Source organism: Myodes glareolus, chromosome 6 (genome assembly GCF_982192425.1).
Source record: "Myodes glareolus chromosome 6, mMyoGla1.1, whole genome shotgun sequence".
In the NCBI taxonomy this organism is placed as follows: Eukaryota; Metazoa; Chordata; class Mammalia; order Rodentia; family Cricetidae; genus Myodes; species Myodes glareolus.
Genome location: NC_142031.1, coordinates 78,004,914 through 78,023,247, shown reverse-complemented (window position 1 = coordinate 78,023,247; position 18,334 = coordinate 78,004,914).

The window sequence follows — 18,334 nt, the reverse complement described above, 5'->3', positions numbered from 1 at the left end:
AACTTTCCTAATGTTGTGATCCTTTAATACATTTTCTCATGATGTGGTGAACCAGAACTGTAAAATTATTGTAATCTGTGATTTCTCTACTGTTATAAATTACAATATAGCCAGGCAGTGGTGGTACACACCTTTAATCGCATTACTTGGGAGATAGAGGCAGGCAGATCTCTGTGAGTTCAAGGACAGCCTGGTCTACAAGAGCTAGTTCCAGGAAAGGATCTAAAGTTAAAGAGAAACACTTTCTCAAAAAACAAAAAACAAAACAAAATAAATCACAATGTAAATATCTGATATATATGATATCTGATATGCAATTAAAGGTGTCACAAACTATAAGTTGAGAAACACTGATGTAAACATATAGACCCTTTAATGTTATTTTGCCTTACATGCATCCCTGAGCAATATTAGTGTTAAGAAAATTAAATTGCTGTGTCTTTCTCTTCTCCTATCCTTTCCTTCTTTCTTCCTATGTTCCCTTCTTTTCATTCCTCTTATTTCTCTTTTTCATTATTACTTACATCACATTTCTTCTAGTTTTTATTATACCATTTTCTTTCATTTATCATATCTTCACTAATGTGTACCATCTTTATCAAATAATAAAAAAATATGGCTCAACATGAGTCTTGAATACCAAAATGAGGATTGATTTATAAAAGGCCAGAGCATGAATAATACATTGATTACTTGGGGAAAAATGAAATGCATGTTCCATTTTAATATTGTTGAGAAAATATGCAAGAGAGGTAAGAGCAGGGATCATATCTTACTGAGGTAATAATATAATAAGAAACTGCTTATTCATTTCCTAGCCTCTTAGACCTGAATAATAATGCAGAAACTATTTTAATTATATCACTGCTTGGCCTATAAGCTTAGGGTTCTTATTAACTAACTCTTATACCTTAAAATAAGCCATTTGTATTAATCTGTGTATCAGCATGAGGATTTTCAGCATCTGTCTCCTTCAGTAGCTACATGATGTCTCTGTTACTCTGCCTACTCTCTCTATATATCTCTGTTCAGATTTCTTGCATGGCTATACTCTACTAAGTCATTAGTCAAAACAACTATTTTAAGTAATCAATGGTAATAAAATTTATTCATAGCATATAAAGGGGAATCCTACATCATCTCTTCTTTCTTTATAAATAAAAAGGAAAGGTTTACCTTTAACAGCAGAAAATTACATATAACACAACAGGCACTAAGCAAAATTTACTGTTACAATATTTATATCTACATTATCTTATATCCTAATTAAGGAAAGTTATCATTGTAATTATCATTTCTTCAACTTCATCAAAGACTCTTGAAGGATATGCTATTATCTAAGTATGCAGGAAGTGCATTGTAAACAACTTTTAAAACTCTAGCACTGACAGAGATAGCTCACTTCCAGGACAGTCTATCTTCAGCCTACTGTCTGATAGTGTGTGACAGGAAGCAGAAAAATTAAAAGACTGTTTTTGCCTCTATTAGCTGTTTGTCAGTCATTTTCTTCTGTATTTTTGAGAATGTCTGAAAATATCTTTCATGGAGCAGAATTTACCTGAAATAATTACATGGAAAACTGTATTCATTTAAACACTGCCTGGCCTATTATATCTAGCCTCCTCTTGGCTAGCTCTCACATCTTAACCCATTTCTAATAATCTGGATATCACAATCTGTAGTAAAGAGGAGAGGCAGGCTGCATTCCCACCTGGATCTCGGCTAGCTTTCCCCAGAAATAATCACAGAAACTCTATTCATTTAAACACTGCTTGACCCATTATTCCTAGCTTCTTATTGGCTAACTTGTATACCTCACTTTAACACATATCTAGTAATCTGTATGTCACGACAAGCTTGTGGCTTACCGGGAAAGATTCAGCATGTCTGATCTGGCAGCTTGCTTCATGGCAGCTCTCTCTGTATCTGCCTTTTTTCTCCCAGCATTCTGTTTTGTCTACTCTGCCTATCTAAGCTGTTGTCCTATCAAAAGGCCAAGGCAGTCTCTTTATTTAATCAATGAAAGCAACACAGAAAAGAGACCCTCTTATACCAGCCTAATTTCTCTTTATATATCTGCTTAGATTTTCCACCTGGCTTTATTCTACTTTGCCAACCACCAAAGCAGCTTTTTTAATAATCAATGGCAATAGAAAATATTCATAGTATACAGAAGGGAATCTCACATCATGGTAATTCCTCAAATAATGGAAACCAGAATAAAGTTAGGCAAAGACAATGAGTAGTTTCAATGTGAACAGCAATGCACACTTGACTCTTCTCTTAAAGATCAGATGTGTTGCTTTTGTTTCAGGGAAAGAAAATATGAACTGATGTTTACAATTTTATATACATATGTAATTGTGAGTTGATATAGAGTCATATTTTAATACTGATACCAATAAAATTCCTACACAACTTGCCATTTCTATGAGCAGCATTTCCATGAGTAGAGGAGTATTCATGTGACTGATTGGCTCAGAATCCTTCACAAGCCATCTCACAATGGGTTATGTACACAGTCCATTGTTAAAAATGTTATTTCCTCTAGAACTCACCCAAAAACTAATCATATGCTATATGATAATGACTATAGCATTTCATAAATAGATTTGCCATTTATATAACATGTTTACATTTACAGAACAGCAGTTTCTTGAGGCAAAGTGTTTTGCCCTGCTAATCTCTATTCCCTCTACAATATTTAGCATAGTTTATTCCTCAATATCATGGGCAGTGAAATAAATGCCAGCTAGACTGTGACACTAAAGCTTCCTCAGAGGCCTGTGATAGAGCATAATATAGTAGTCATAGAATCTAACTCATAGAAATGTGGAGGATAATCATTGAAGATTTATGAAAAGCTCACTAAAACTCATTGTAATATAGAATTGCATGTGGTGAAGTACTTTGCAAGAGAATTGCAATTCTTTTATAAAACATGTTTAATTTTGGGCATGACTTTGGTATATGACCTATTAAAATGAAAACTCTCCTATTCCCACATATTAGGATAATATTTACCAATTCTTTCTTTATCTCTACACACACATATACACATGAGCATGTACACACACATACATACATACACACACAATCACACACTATTATACCACACAATTTCTTAAAACATATTAAATTAAACCCTATAAAATATTTGGAACAAAACTTAGTTTTATTTTAAAATAAATATAAGGAATCATTCACTTCAAATACCTGCTGTTATCCTTATCAAAATATTTCCAAGGACTGAAACAGAGAATTATGTCTCTCTCTCTCTCTCTCTCTCTCTCTCTCTCTCTCTCTCTCTCTTTTGGTTTTTTAAGACAGGGTTTCTCTGTAATTTTGGAGCCTGTCCTGGAACTCGCTCTTGTAGACCAGATTGTCCTCAAACTCACTAAGATCTGCCTCTCTCTGCCTTTTGAGTGTGGGATAAATGGTGTGTGCTGCCACTGCCTGGTGAGAATAATGTTTCTTAAACAAAAGTGAGAAACCTATTTGTGTGTGTTTTGGAGACACAATTGATCTATCCTCCTTGTATTTATTTACTGAACAAATGATCATTAAGCATCTACTTTATTTTTATTACAATATATATCTGAGGTTTTGACAATTATATTGTACATCTCTGTTTATTTTTTCCAACTCATTCAGCCACATCTAACACCATTTTGACAATTGAACCTATAGGAATCTTTGAAACTCTCTTTTCTTTATTCATGTTAATATGGGCAAAAATTTTATAGCAAATCTCACTTTAGAAATCAGACCAAAACCTCTATTATTTCTGTTTTTAACCCATAATTCCTTTCTCACATGAAAATTAAATCATCTTCTCTATTTGTCTTAATTTTATATAAATGCATTGATTAATATTAGGTGTTTCAGTCTTTTATCTACTACATTTCAATATTAATTTTTACATATTTAATTGTTTTTGAATCATTATCTATAGTACTTTACTAAGTACATGCATACAGTGACATAAAATACACTTGGTGAAGTGAATTTTACTGTGAATGAAAGTCATAGTACATTTTCATTCGGATATGTTATTTCTTAATAACCTGGCTTATATCATATTTTAGCTGTTCTTCAAGCAAGCTGCAAACTTAATTTCATTAAGTACTTCAAGCATATCTTATCACAAAACTCTGTGAGTCACATCTACTGTCCCTCTTCCCCATGTACTACCTCCTAAAAGTAACATACTACTGTACTTCAGAGATCTTAGAAGAGTAGTCATATGGTAAGAAACTGAAAGTTTAGGGCTAATAATAATTTTATTCCTTCCTTTTCCCATCCTAATGTCTAGGGAATTTTATTAACTGATTAGCAGGTAAAGCTAAGAGACTGAGGCCTGCATTATGCTTGCTCTATGCTTTTTGAAACATCTCTGGGAGCTATCTTTTCATATTTTACATTTTCATTCTCTTAAAACTTATTATTGTTCTCTGGGATTGTGTACTTCAGTAACGTAATAACCCACAAGCCATCTGTTTGATACTGTACTTTGGGAAACAAAAGTAAAGAAACTGGAATATTAGTTAATATCTGATTATTCTCAAAAGTTCCTTTATGACTGTTTCATGAACAGAGATGTTACTTCTTGGGTAATAAAGCACCAAGAAAGTCTACAGTTAATTTATGAACAAATTGAACTTCATGAAGCACACCTTTGCTCTCTTCTTCCCTATCACAAATACATATGCCACCCTCTTATATTTTTGTGTTTAATTTTTTTCTTTTGATGAGTTGGAGATCATACATTTTTATCAGATTACTGTTTTTTCTACAACTATAGTCTTCTTTTTGCTGTCATTAAACAATGGGTAGTCTACTAGTTCTGCTCAACTAGTTGGTTGTTAGTTTAAATTTAAATTTAAATTTGACCTCCAGATATTTTAGAAATTTAATAAATAAGACTATATTGTCTTTGGTGAACATTGACTTAAAAAGCATAATAATGGGAGAACAAGGATTATAAAAGTCTGATTATGATTTCAACAGGAAATTTGGCAAAGTCATGATGACCTTGAAGCAAGAGTGTGATGTGGGTGGAGGTATTGTCTTGTACTTACTTTTTACATACTTGAACAATGGTAGCAAAATAATGTACTTTGTAAAATAAGTGGAAATATCCACTTCACACAAATTCACATCTTTCTATTTTTATCTTACATCACACTGTTAAATGTGTTTTAATGAAAGAAATGAATTAAAGCCCAAATTCTTTTGTCACCATCTAATGTTAAAAATATGTATAGAAAATTGAAAATTTATTGTACTAAACAGAAAACACAGATTGCTGAAATTAAACAAGTTAACATGATAGAAATTTATGGCTATTCTCAGAAAGAAAATAAGAGTGCTGAAAATCTGAGTGCTTACTCAGTAGTAATTGACACTAAGATTGTGGTTGATACCAAGGCAGTATACAGTTTGCTGAATATTGTGCTTTATATTAGTGATTAATGTGGATGTGAGGGAGAATTCTTCAAAGATTCAGAATAAAATCGCGATTCACCAGGCTGCCTGCATTGGGAAAGATCAGAATACAGCTCATTTATGAATGAATTCAGATTTTCATATTCATGAATTGAATTCTGTCTTTGGATAACATTCTGTCATAGTGTATGGGAATTCACTGTTCAAGCTAAGAGCTCCTGTTTATATTGTAGAGTATCCAGCACACTAAAAGAGATGATGAATCAATAATAAATTACATCACAAAGCAATTAAAGACTAAACATGTGTTCTAGTGCAAATTTTGGCTAATTGAATTTAAATAGGTATACCAGAGAAGGACAGTTTAAGCACTGTATAAAAAGATCACTGTGTATGTATATGTGTTTATGAAAATTGATATGTTGTCATGTAGTAATTTAAATCAAGTTAGTTAATTAAAATGTTTAAGTACAGAAGGAAATTTTAACATAGTTAAGGCACATTTACATAATTGAAGAGATGATATTTAGAGGAGCTTCCATTTGATCATTAAGTTTGGAAACATTATTTAACTCTATTGTGAAAACAGGGCAAGGTTATTTGAAAATCAGTTTTAATTTAACACTCAAACAAATAATTACAATAGGACCACTATTAAAAACCACAGTAAATCAAAATGCAGAGTTTTGTAGCCCAGTCACAGTAGAAAAACCTTCAAAACATTTCTGTGGCTAAATCTCAGGGAACCTGACAGAAGAGGAGGCAGAAAGATAATTTATTTTTGTGACAGTCTTTCTCTGTGCTGCTTTGGAGCCTATCCTGGAACTTGCTCTGTAGAGCAGGTTAGCTTTAAACTCATAGAGATCCACTTACCTCTGAATCCTGAGTCCTGAGATTAAAGGTGTGTGATACCACTGCCCAGCTTGAGGCAGAAAGATTTTAAAAGCCAGAAGACCAGGGAGTTTTCTTTGAGAGTGTGTGTCCTAGTAATGCCAAAAGTTAATCCTATAAATCTCATGAACATGATTCTTAACATATTAGGAAGAGAAACATTCTTTTGCAGGAGGGAGGATAACAATTGTTTAACCAATACCAAATGATAAGTCCTGAAAACATACACATGAGTAAAATTATACACCCTGAGAATGTTATATTTAGGAATACATATAAACATACATATTAATACATGCATGCAACATAGGTAATTATGTAATACATGTTATAGTTTTGAAAAAGAACAAGAAAGGTCTAAATGGAAGGAAGAAATTGTATTATATTATAATCTCAAAATGAAAAAAATGCAATAAAATCAACAAGAATAAAATCTTTTTAGTTTCTATTCCAGGTACTCCATAATACACACAAACACAGAGCACCAGCCTGGACATTAATGGTATTATTTTCTGACTGGATTCAAGTATTCATGGGTCTCCAGATGAAGGACAATCTTATTTGACAAGATCCAGTGGACTTCAGAACACTACAAAATACAACTGAAACTGAGCAGCCTGTACACTCTCTTGTTTCTCATAGAATTGCAGTCTTTAGTATCACCTTGGCAGTCATACAAGGGACAAATGTGATCATTCCAAGAAACACCAATTTTTCTCAATATGTTCCCTAAAATTCTCTGGGGCCTTATGCTTCTCAGGTTTCCTGTCTGGTGATACTGTCACTCCAGATTCTAGGTTTTGTTTTCCTTGAAAATGTGTTGGTATGTCAACTATCTTTATTTTTGTAAATACAGGATATAGCTGGCATAATATTTGGCCAAGTTAGCAAAATGATAAATTTTGTTTTGATTTGAAAGATATTTTGTTGTAGCAGTTGGAATGAGACATATTTTGCCTATTTGCTTTTGTCAGTAGTTGAAATTGGAAGGTGGGAAAAATATATTTGTTAGTATGGAAAAGCATGCTTGTTCTTGAGGAAAAAAACTAGCTCAGGATATTCCGAGTTGGGCACTTGTATGGAACTCACCTAGTATTGAGACTATTCATATTTTCACCTTTTTCCTGTCTCAGAACCTGAACTCAGGCTTTGGGGAGATTGATGTCTCTTATTCTAAGTTTTTGAGAGAGAATTTTTGCATAGAATAAAGTATCCAGCAATTGCAAATGTTAGAAAAAACAGACTATTGATGAGTGTGTGTAATTCAGGATAAGTCAACGAAGAAAGCAATATGATAACCTCTATTAAGTTTAGCAAAATGCATCTTCTATGGCAAATGAATCTATCTTTTAGTCATTTGGTCACACTATTGTAAGACTTAAACATTAGAAACCATCTAACAAAAACATACCATCTTCACATGAATGATTACTATATAGTACTCAGCTTGCACTTATTATTCCTGAGAGGGCAATTAAACTACACATGAAAAACTACTAATGGATATTACTTCTTTCAAAATAAGAAAAACCAAGGAAAAACTGGTTTGTACAATTATATAATTTGTTCTCTGAACCTTTAATTAATGAATTATTAATTTTTACTGTAGTAATAACTCAATCAAAGTACTCTAATAAAGATATTTCAGATGTTATTGAAAAGCATAGAAAAGTAGAAAATCACTTTCATTTGTATACATAATAACATGAAATCATTTAAAATAACATTTAAATAGTAGATCACTTTATACATTAATTAGTTATAGAGTTTTATATAAAATTTATGTTCTTCATACATACCTGTTGTGATGATTATCTCACACAAACACATACACACACACAGTACACACACCTATACATAAAGAGTGCTGAGTCTGTTTAGTGTTGTTTGCTAGGATTTATATGTGTTCAAATTTGACCGCTTAGGATTAGGTACCTATCATGTAGCATGCCTGTGAAGAAAAATTTTCCCCTAAGCTGCCATTAATTGTCTTTTTCTCTTCATCTTTGGGTGGAGTCTTGTGAGCTTTCCTCCACCTACACTCACTTGCCTGCAGGTAGCATTTTTTGTGTTTGTTGCAATTGAACTCAAAATATATAATTCTTACATAGAATGTTTTTATGAAGCTCAATGTCAGCAGATAATAAAGATCTGAATTTGATAGAATTTTCTATTATTATTTAAATTTTATCAATTTCTTAAATTTTAAATTTTATTTCTTGTTTCTTTGTTTCATTTTTTTAAAAGAGAAAAAACTGTCATATTTAATTATATATATCAAACCAAGATTCTTCTCCCTTTCCTCCTCCCATTCCCTCCACATACCCTCCAACCCCACCCCATCCAATTCTCAGAGAGGGTAAGGCACATAGATTGGGGGAAGGACCAAGGCCCTCCCTACTATATCTAGGTTGATCAAGGAGATCTAAAGAAAATATGTTCTGAAGTACATGAAGTAGGGATTAATTGTGGTGCTACTGCCAGTGGCTCCTCAGTCTGTCCCAGCCATGCAACTGTCAACCACTTTTAGAGGGACTAGTGTGGTCTTATGCTTGTTCCTTCCCATTCTGACTGGAGGTGGTGAGCTCCCATTAACTCAATTAGACTGTTTCAGTAAATGAACCTCTCATGGTGTTAACTTCTTTGATCATATTTTCATACCCCCCACTCTTCAACTGAACGTTGGTATCTCAATCCATTGTCCAGATGCAGGCATCTGCCTCTGTTTACATCAGTTGCTGGATGAGGGTTCTATAGTGACATTTAAGACATTCATCAGTCTTAATACAGGGCAAGTGAAGGTCAGGCCCCTTCTCCTTTATTGCTTAGGGTGTGGTCATTCTTGTGGTTTCTTGGAAATTTCTCTAAAGCCAGGTTTCTTGCTAACCCTATAATGGCTCTCTCAATCAAGATGTCCTTTTCCTTGTCTCTTCTCTGTCTTTCCTCTTTTTGACTGTTCCAGTCCCTCAAGTTCTCCTCACTTCTCACCTCCTCCCTTTCCCTTCTCCTTCCACCCTCCCTTCTTCCCCCAACCTCATATTTCCATTTTTTTCAGGCGATCTTGTCTGTTTCCCCTTTCCAGTTTGGAGGAAAAACACCCCTTAAATGATTGTTTACTGGAGTAAGTGGGGCTCGGAAGCCTGTCCGCCATTGTGAGTCCAAGATGAAGAGGGAGCCTGGGGCGGGGGCGGGGGGGGGGGAAATTCTGCGATTCCAGAGCATGAGCCGGCTTCCTGGAGGTGCCACTCATGGAGAGGCTGAGAAGGTGGCAGTGGTGGTGGGAGGTTCATCACCCTAGCCCAGTCAGTGCCTAGCCCTGGTGGAGCTGTGGTGGGAGGTGCATTCATCCATTCTTTCAGCCTGTGGTTTTTATTTTTTTATATGTGAATTGAGTTCATTATTATTAAGAGATAGTAATGACTAGTGGTTGTTAATTCCTGTTGTTTTTTTTTTTTCGGTAGTAGTGTTTGTGTGTTTCCTTTCTTTGGGTTTTGCTGGTAGGGGGTGTTATCTGTTGCCTGTGCTTTTGTGGATCCAGTGAGCTTCCATGGGTTGAGGGCTTCCTCCTAGTACTTTTTGTAGAACTGGGTTTGTGGATACATATTGTTTAAACCTATTTAAATATTTAGGTTGGGAAAGTTTTCCTTTATGATTTTCTTGAGTACATTTTCTGTGCATTTTAACTGGAGTTCTTTTACTTCTGCTACCCATGTTACTCTTAGGTTTGGTCTTTTCATGGTGACTCATATTTTCTGGATGATTTGGCTTAAGAATTGGATATAGTTAATGTTTTCTTTGACCAAGGAGTCTATTTCATCTATAGTATCTTCAACACCTGAAATTATTTCTTTTATCGCTTGTATTCTGTTGGTTATACTTGTCCCTGTAGTTTCTGGTTTTTTGCACTGATTTTCCATATCTATAATTCCTTCTGTTTGTGATTACTTTATTTCCTCTATTTCAGTTTTCAAGTCTTGAACTATTTCCTTCACCTGTTTGATTGGTTTTTTTTTTTTGGTTTTCTTTGAGTGATTTATTAATTTCTTTCAATTTTTGTTTGTCTTTTCCTCCATTGTTAAGGGAGTTTTTCATTTTCTCTTTAAAGGTCTCCAACATTTTCATAAAGTTACATTTAAAGTCATTTTCTTTTGTTTCTTCTAGGATAGAAGGATGAATTCTTCCTGTTGTATGATCACTGGGTTCTGATGTTACCATGTTGCTTTTTAGGTTGTTGGATGAATTCTTGCATTGGTGCCAACCCATCTCTTTCTTTAACTGAGGTTGACAGTGTCCTTGTTTCCTGGTCTAGTCCTTGCAGTGGCTGTTTGCGTGTTTGGAAATTATTTTTTTGTTTGCTCTGTACATTCAATGTCTGTGTCTCAGGAAGTCTCTGAGGTCTATCTAAGCCTGCTTTTTGATCATCTCTCCTGGTACACTCTCTTGGTCCTCTCTCTTGTTCCCCTCAGTGCTGTAGCAAGTTCTTGGTCCTCTTAGTATTCTATCACACTCTCGATTTCCTCAGCATTTTAGCAAACTCTTAGTCCCCTCAGTATTGGAGCAAGCTGTGTTTCAGAGTTGCCCCTAGGTTGCAGAAGGATAGGTAAGTTTGGGGACAATTTAACATTTTTTTTTTAAATCAGGTACACCATTCTTTGGTCAAGGGGCATTTAGGTTGTTTTTAGGATCTGGCTATGACAAACAATGCTATGAACAAACTTGAGCTCATGTCTTTTTGACACAATTGAGCATCCTTTGGATATATACCCAAAAGTGGTATTACTGGGTCTTGAGGAAGGTTATTTCCTAATTTTCTGAGACATCGCTGCACTGACATACAAAGAGGCTGATAAGGAAAATGTGGTATATTTACACAGTGGAATACTAACAGCAAAAAAAGAAAAGAAAATGACATGTTGAATTTTGCAGGCAAATGGAAAATATCATATTGAGTGAGGTAACACAGACCCAGAAAAACAATATCTTATGTACTCACTCATAAGTGGCTTTTAACATAAGCAAAGAATATACTCACACATAACTGGCTTTTAGAAATAAAGCAAGGAAAAACCAGCCTACAATTCACAATCCTAGAGAACCTAAACAACGATGAAGATCATAAGAGAGACATATGAGGATCTAAACAACATGGGACATAGAAAAAGACAAAATCTCCTGAATAAATTGGGACCATGAAGACAATGGGAGAGGGTAGAAGGTGAGGGGGGAAAGGAGTACAGGAAAAAATTATATATAATTCATTAAAAGCATAAAACAAAACTGAATGCTGCTGGTGGAATTTGAACCCATGATTCAGAATTCAACTTTATTTCCACTACACTGTCCCTACTAACTGGGGTAAGGTATTTAAATTACAGTTCACTTGAGTGTAGTCCATCAAAATTTCATGGTCTTTGAGTACATGCTGCATAAAGTGGCATCCATCTCTCAAATACAGGTTTAAAAAAGGAATAGTGCCAACATACACGTATACATTGTCTATCTGTTTTACTTTTAAAGCAGTCAGCTTTAAAAAACAGAGAGCAAGGCCATTAGAAGTATAGACAGTTCCTGAGTGGATCAGTGTTGTCTCTTTCTGAGGCAATAATAAACATTTATACTTTAGAGATAGTTAAAGCTTAAAGTAAAAAATGGAGGAATAATGATGTATTGCTCGTGATTGGGAGTCTCACGATACATAATGATAGTCATGATGGCAGTATTAATGACAAATCATGATGTGATGGTGAGTCAGAAATAGAAAGCAATGGCTCCAATAAAAAATAAGGTATATTATAATACTGTACAGAATGCAAGTGCTCTATTCTGCTGCTTGGGTATCAGGAGGACAGTAACAGATGCTGCCCCCTTCCTGCTGCTCCTGAAAAAAACATCTTTATTTCTGAATAAAAATCTTCTTTTTGCATATTTACTTTTGCTGTTTTACATAGTTTTCCTTTTTTATATCTTTATGCTGCATTTTTAAAATGCAATAAAAATTTTGTCACACAAGCAAGAAATATAATTCTCTTGTTTTCTTCATTTGAACAACTCTGGTTACATAGCTTCTGTTCCTCCTCCTCCTATCCCCTTTAATATTAGTTTGCTTTTACTTTACTTAATATCACTAAAAATAGGATCTATATCTTCACTCTAATTTTATCCATTTTACACGTGTAAAAATTTTCATCAATATCACAATATCACAGTCTTTCCAGAACAAGTAAAATTGGGCTTTGGAACAGATCACTAATATTTCTAGAAATACAATGTTAAGCTAATAAATGTGAAAGAGGTAGGGCTCATAAAACTATATTGCAGTCCTCAAAATAAGGGTAGTTATTTATTGTACAGAAAAATATATATATTTACATAAAAATATTAGAAGCAAATAAATTATTTAATGTTATTAAACAAATAAAGGTCAGAACATTAACTAATTAATAATCTAGAAGCTTATAAAACCTGTTCCAGATAAAGTCTTATTGTGAATTATGGGAGTAACCAATAGATTTTGTTTCAAGAAATCATTGAGAAAGATCCATTATTTAGTGAGGAATAAGCAAATGATATTGTAAGAGATGTAAATGATGACACAAAGGTCACTTTCAATTATATTTATTTATAAAGAAAGAAACAGGAAAATACTAGCAATGACAGTCACCAGAGGGGAAAGGAACAACATCTCCTTTACCTCTTAAGATTGGCAGCTGACAGATCTGGCTGATGCTAAAATTAAAAAGAAGGGATAAACAAATTTTAACACTGATTTCAAAATAGACATGTTTTAAGTTACCAAAGAGTGAATTTGGCTAATTTAATTAATGTAATAATTGTATTCACTTTATATTTATATTTTATGAGAGCTATAATAAAATGAGGAATTGGGCTTAAGAGGGAATATATTTACTTTAGTTTTTATTATGGTTCTTTGTATTTCCTTGGTTCAGCCCCTGGGACTTGAAATTAGGGACATGTGCCAAGCAAACAATCAATACTGTACTACCCCAACCTTATATTTGATTTGAAAAGGAGCAAATTATTATGTAAATCCAATATTGTGATAACATGACTAGAAAGCATGTTAAAGCATCTTCTTGTCTAAGCTAATATTTGAATATTGAATTATATATTTGTTACACATATTTGCCTTCAATACACAAATAACTCTAGAAGTAAGTAATTTTTTTCCTGAGCTCACACTTAACTAGATGAAAATAACTGATCTCAAAGGTCATAATTTGAAATCTAAACTCAAAATGACATATTTTCAGATAGATTTATATTTCAGTAATATTGTTTCAAAGTCAACAAGCTGCTGAGTTTCATAATTATAAACTTTACCATTCCAAAGGCATTTGAAGCTATTGTGTTTGTTTTCCAGTTTGTGAGCCACCTTCTTAGAGACCAACTTATATTACATTGCCAAAAGCTGCTCAACCTCGGATTACCTGTAATTTTTATGAGAAATAGATGTATATGATGTATTATATAACAATAAGGACACTGACCTTTGGAAGCCTGGGGATATTCCTACTTTGTAATACAAATGAGAATGAGAAGGAAAATTTCAAGTACTAAAAAGAAGGCCTTAAAAAGTTGTCCAACTTATACAGTCACTTAATAAATATACATATGTAATATTATTTATGAATAAATGTGGTCACACACAGGGAAAAGAATGAGAATATTTAGGAAGAAAATAATGTTATGACAATGAGTAACTAAATAATGAATAGATTTTATTTGACCATATTGGAAAAAAATGTTAGTTTTAACAAAGTATGTCAGGGACCAGCATCGACAAAAGTATATTTCTCCAGAGTAGAGTTCCAGTTCTTTGACCTTTGACCTATGTGAAAATAGGCTCACATTTTCAGGTCTCTGCAAAAGTGGTTTGACAAAATATCTTCAGGACATCTGACCACAAAGTCCTTTAGATATTTTACATTTGAGAGCATAAAGGATGTTTAAAAGTTTGGCAAATGTCACTTCTCAATTTTTATAATAATTTTTTCTTCTAATAATATCCTAAAATACTCTTATTAATATTACTAGATAATTCTGTTACTCTACACATAAAAATCAACATGAGAATGAAACACTAAGTTAATACATTTTATTTAGTGTAAATTGATAGGTTATAGTAACACCTGGTCGTATCCTTTAGCCTGCCAATTCATTTTTAAGAATTTTCTAAAGGAGAAAATATTAAAAAGTCATACACGAACTGTATGTGGTGCTATATCCCTTTGATCCAGCCCTTGGAATTCAGAGGCAAGTAGATTTCTGTGAGTTCAAGGCCTGCCAGGCCACTACAGAACAAGTTCCAGAACAGCTGGGACTACATAGTGAGAACTTGTCTGAAAAAACCAAACACACAAAAGAGTCATAAATAAAAAATATTAGTCATTAAAGTTAACAAAATGGTAAATTAAAAGCAAGTTAAATCTCTAACAATAAAAGGTGCATGAAAGTAATAAAGGTATAATCTGTAAAATGTGCAGTAAAATTAAAATATATATTTAAAATATTTTTCTGTAATGCCTGTGAAATTAACAAGTAAAGAAGGAACAGAAAAAGAAGATGGAGGAATGGAAAGAGGGAGGCATAGGTGGAAGAAGAGAGGGAAAGAGGGAAGTAAACAGAGTGCTATAGAGGGATGTAGAGAGAGAGGGAAAGGGAGGGAAATAAAGAGAGGGAGTGTGGGAGGGTAGGAGGGATAGAGATATAGAGAGAAGGACAGAGAGAGAGAGAAAGGGAGGGAGGGAAGGAGAGGAAGAATAAAAAAGAGGAGAGGATGTAGATAGTCTTCCAATTTTTGGAAACCACGGCCAATGCTGTACAAATAGATGTATGGATGGCTTGTGTACTTGTGCTTGTATATACATTTTTATTCTTAATAACCTCTCTCTTAATCCATCTCTGTTGCATGCATTATGTTTCACATTTCCTAATGATCCTACTTTGGAACTAAATTTTAACTAACATTTAAATTGAGTGTGTGACAAAGGGCAGAGAATGCTATGTGTAAGGGTTGGTTTTTCATTATTTGTGTACTTACTGACTATGTATCTCACATAAATTAAAGAATTTATTTTTCTCATCAAGTAGTCAAATTCACTAGTTAGCATTATTTGTTTTCTGTAAGAAAATGACTGACATGATCAGCTTGTATAAGTAGAAATTATACTTATAGTTTAATACTTATACTTAGTAGAATAAATACTACTTGTATAAGTAGTATTTATTTTAGTTTTCATTTTCAGGTGGGCTTACTTAATAGTTGCTTGGCTCAATCGCTTTCAACTTGGGACTGCAAAATGCTTCCCAATCTTTGTATGTCTTATGCTGAAAGGCTGTTCACCTCATAGTATCTTGGAAGCAAAAAGAGCAGAAAAGCCCTGATCCATTTATCCAAAGCATGGCCATAGACCATAGTCACTGTTAGGTAGTCAAGCCTGTTAAGGGAGAGAGTGACTACATGCTAAATAAATAAAACAGTACATCTTTACTTTTTTGTTTTTTGCTTTTTTCTCCTTGTCATGCAAAGCATTAACATGTAAATTCCAGTAGAAATTTCAGCATATGAGTCACGAGCATTTTTGTACATTTAATTACTATGATAAGTGTAACAAACCAGTTTCTAAGCTGATGTTGGCTTTCAATGACTGCTTTCCTTTCTTTGATCTTCTAGTGCAGGTTGTCTAAACTAACTGTCAAATCTTTAGGTAAGAGATAAAAGAATTTGTAAGTGGTTGTGTATCTTTCCCAGAACTGGCAAAAATTCATATATTAGTATTAGTAATGTAGCTCAATGAATCAATATCATCTGACTACTACCACAATAAAGTCCATGGAGTTTGATTCCTAAATTTACACGATCTAACCTTAGATATTTGTTCTAAAATAAAAGTAGTGCTACTAAAAATAGGAATAATATCACAGAACTTTCTACTCAGAACATTACCAGTCTCATAATGTACTTCCCTTCAATTCTCTCATTAGCTAAGAGATTTACAGATGTTTAGAGTCCACGAATTTTATCCTGTTTACATTCTCAATGTCTTGGTGCTGATCATATAGCAAGCCTTTTTTTGGCATTGTAAAGTATCTGAAGTAATTATTAGAACATTATCTTGTAATTCTGCTCCTCATTGGGAATGTTGGCTTCATTGGCCCATGAAGTAAAAAGAACAGACACAGGAAACAGGGTTCAAGATGGTTGTAGATACAGACAGCTCTGGGAGACAAATAAAAAATGGTGAATCAGTTCAACTTTCTTCCAAAGTATAAGGAATATACAAGATTGGGGAGCCTGGGGAAAACCCTAATTAGCATTTAATAGCATACTCCTATGATGAGACTTAGTATATGCCAATAGTGTCCTTTCAAAATGGTTAGAGAACTTGCTGAATTGCCATGTTGGTCATGCAAAGAGAACCATGTTAGATGTCACCCTTGACATAAGTCAGGCATCCTAGGCCTTAATACATCTTCTACATAAGACTGGGTAGAGAGAGAGTTCTCCATGTTGCCAAACTTAGAGAAAGCTGCTGGTATAATGTTGATTACAACATCTGGTCAGCAATGTCTTGCAACATTATCTTATGTCAAAAACAATGAATTGATTGGTTGTCAAATCAAAGTAAAGACACTCATCAAGTGTTAACCATAAGAATGTACAAGAAGTCAAGGTGAAAGCATCGATCAGATATCTGCACTGGAAATTTGAGTCACTGGTACTTGCAATTAGCAGGAGAATTGTGCTTTGTCTGTGCATAGAGAGAAATGAAATGACTGAGCTTGGTCTCATTATATAATGGGCTCTGAGTAACCTTTTCAGATGCTGAAATTCTTGGATGTTTTTACATCTAATGGAGAATAACATGGCTTCACCTCTAGTGTTGGGTAGTTTCTAAATGTCAGGAATTGCTTTTTTGTTCTTTTCATCAAACATTTTAAAGTTGAAATAATTGAAAAATAAATTTTTACTTGACAAAGTAAAATAAAGTTTTAAATTAATGATCCTATAAAATGTTTTACAGACTACATTGCTGAACAATATGGAAAAAAAACATTATTTTTGCACTAAATGTTGCCTCAGCAAATTTTAAATGAAAAATGCTGTATCATTAACAAATACATAACGAAAATTATGTACTTGGCTTACACATCTCCTCAGATGCATTTATGCATGCAGTGAAATCTAGATGAGAAATGTTCTTAAGAAAACATTCAGTGCTATTCTATATGAGCTGTTTAGAGAACTTTTCTTCATTACTTCACCACATAATGGTTTATAAATTTTGAATGCATGTGCACAATGACAAAAGCCTTCCATAGCATTGAATGCAGTTGTTTAGAGATTCCCCAAGATTAGTCTTCATAGTGCATTCCCTGATGCTTACTTAGTACTTACAGTGTTGAGTTCTTGCTTAACTACTCTTTCATCTGAAAGCTGTTCAGTATTGCTTTCTATTTCCTTTATTTTTCTTACAATTCAGAATGGCACATATTGTAAATATCTGAAAATTTACTCAACACCCTTAATTAGATTATAATTGTCTTAATTAGTTATATTCAAGTCTTAAATTATTTGTGCTTGCCCATGCATGTGTAAAGGTGTGATAGTAGGAGGTCGCTTGTTTGTTTCTGGTTGCTCAGTCTCTTGAAATAACCACACAGAAACTGTGTTAGTTAAATCACTGCTTTGTCTATTAGCTCTAGCTTCTTATTGGCTAGCTCTTACATCTTAATTTTACCCATCTCTATTTATCTGTGCATCGTCACATGACTGTTACTTACTGGTAAGGTTCCTGCTCATCTGTTCTGGTGGTGGCTACATGACATCTCCTTGATTCCACCTACTCTCTCTATATATATGTATCTCTTCCAACTGGACTATATTCAACCATTGCCTGAAAGCAGCTACTTTATTAACCAATAAAAGCAAAATATATATAGAAGGAGTTCCTACACTATTTCCCCTTTTCTG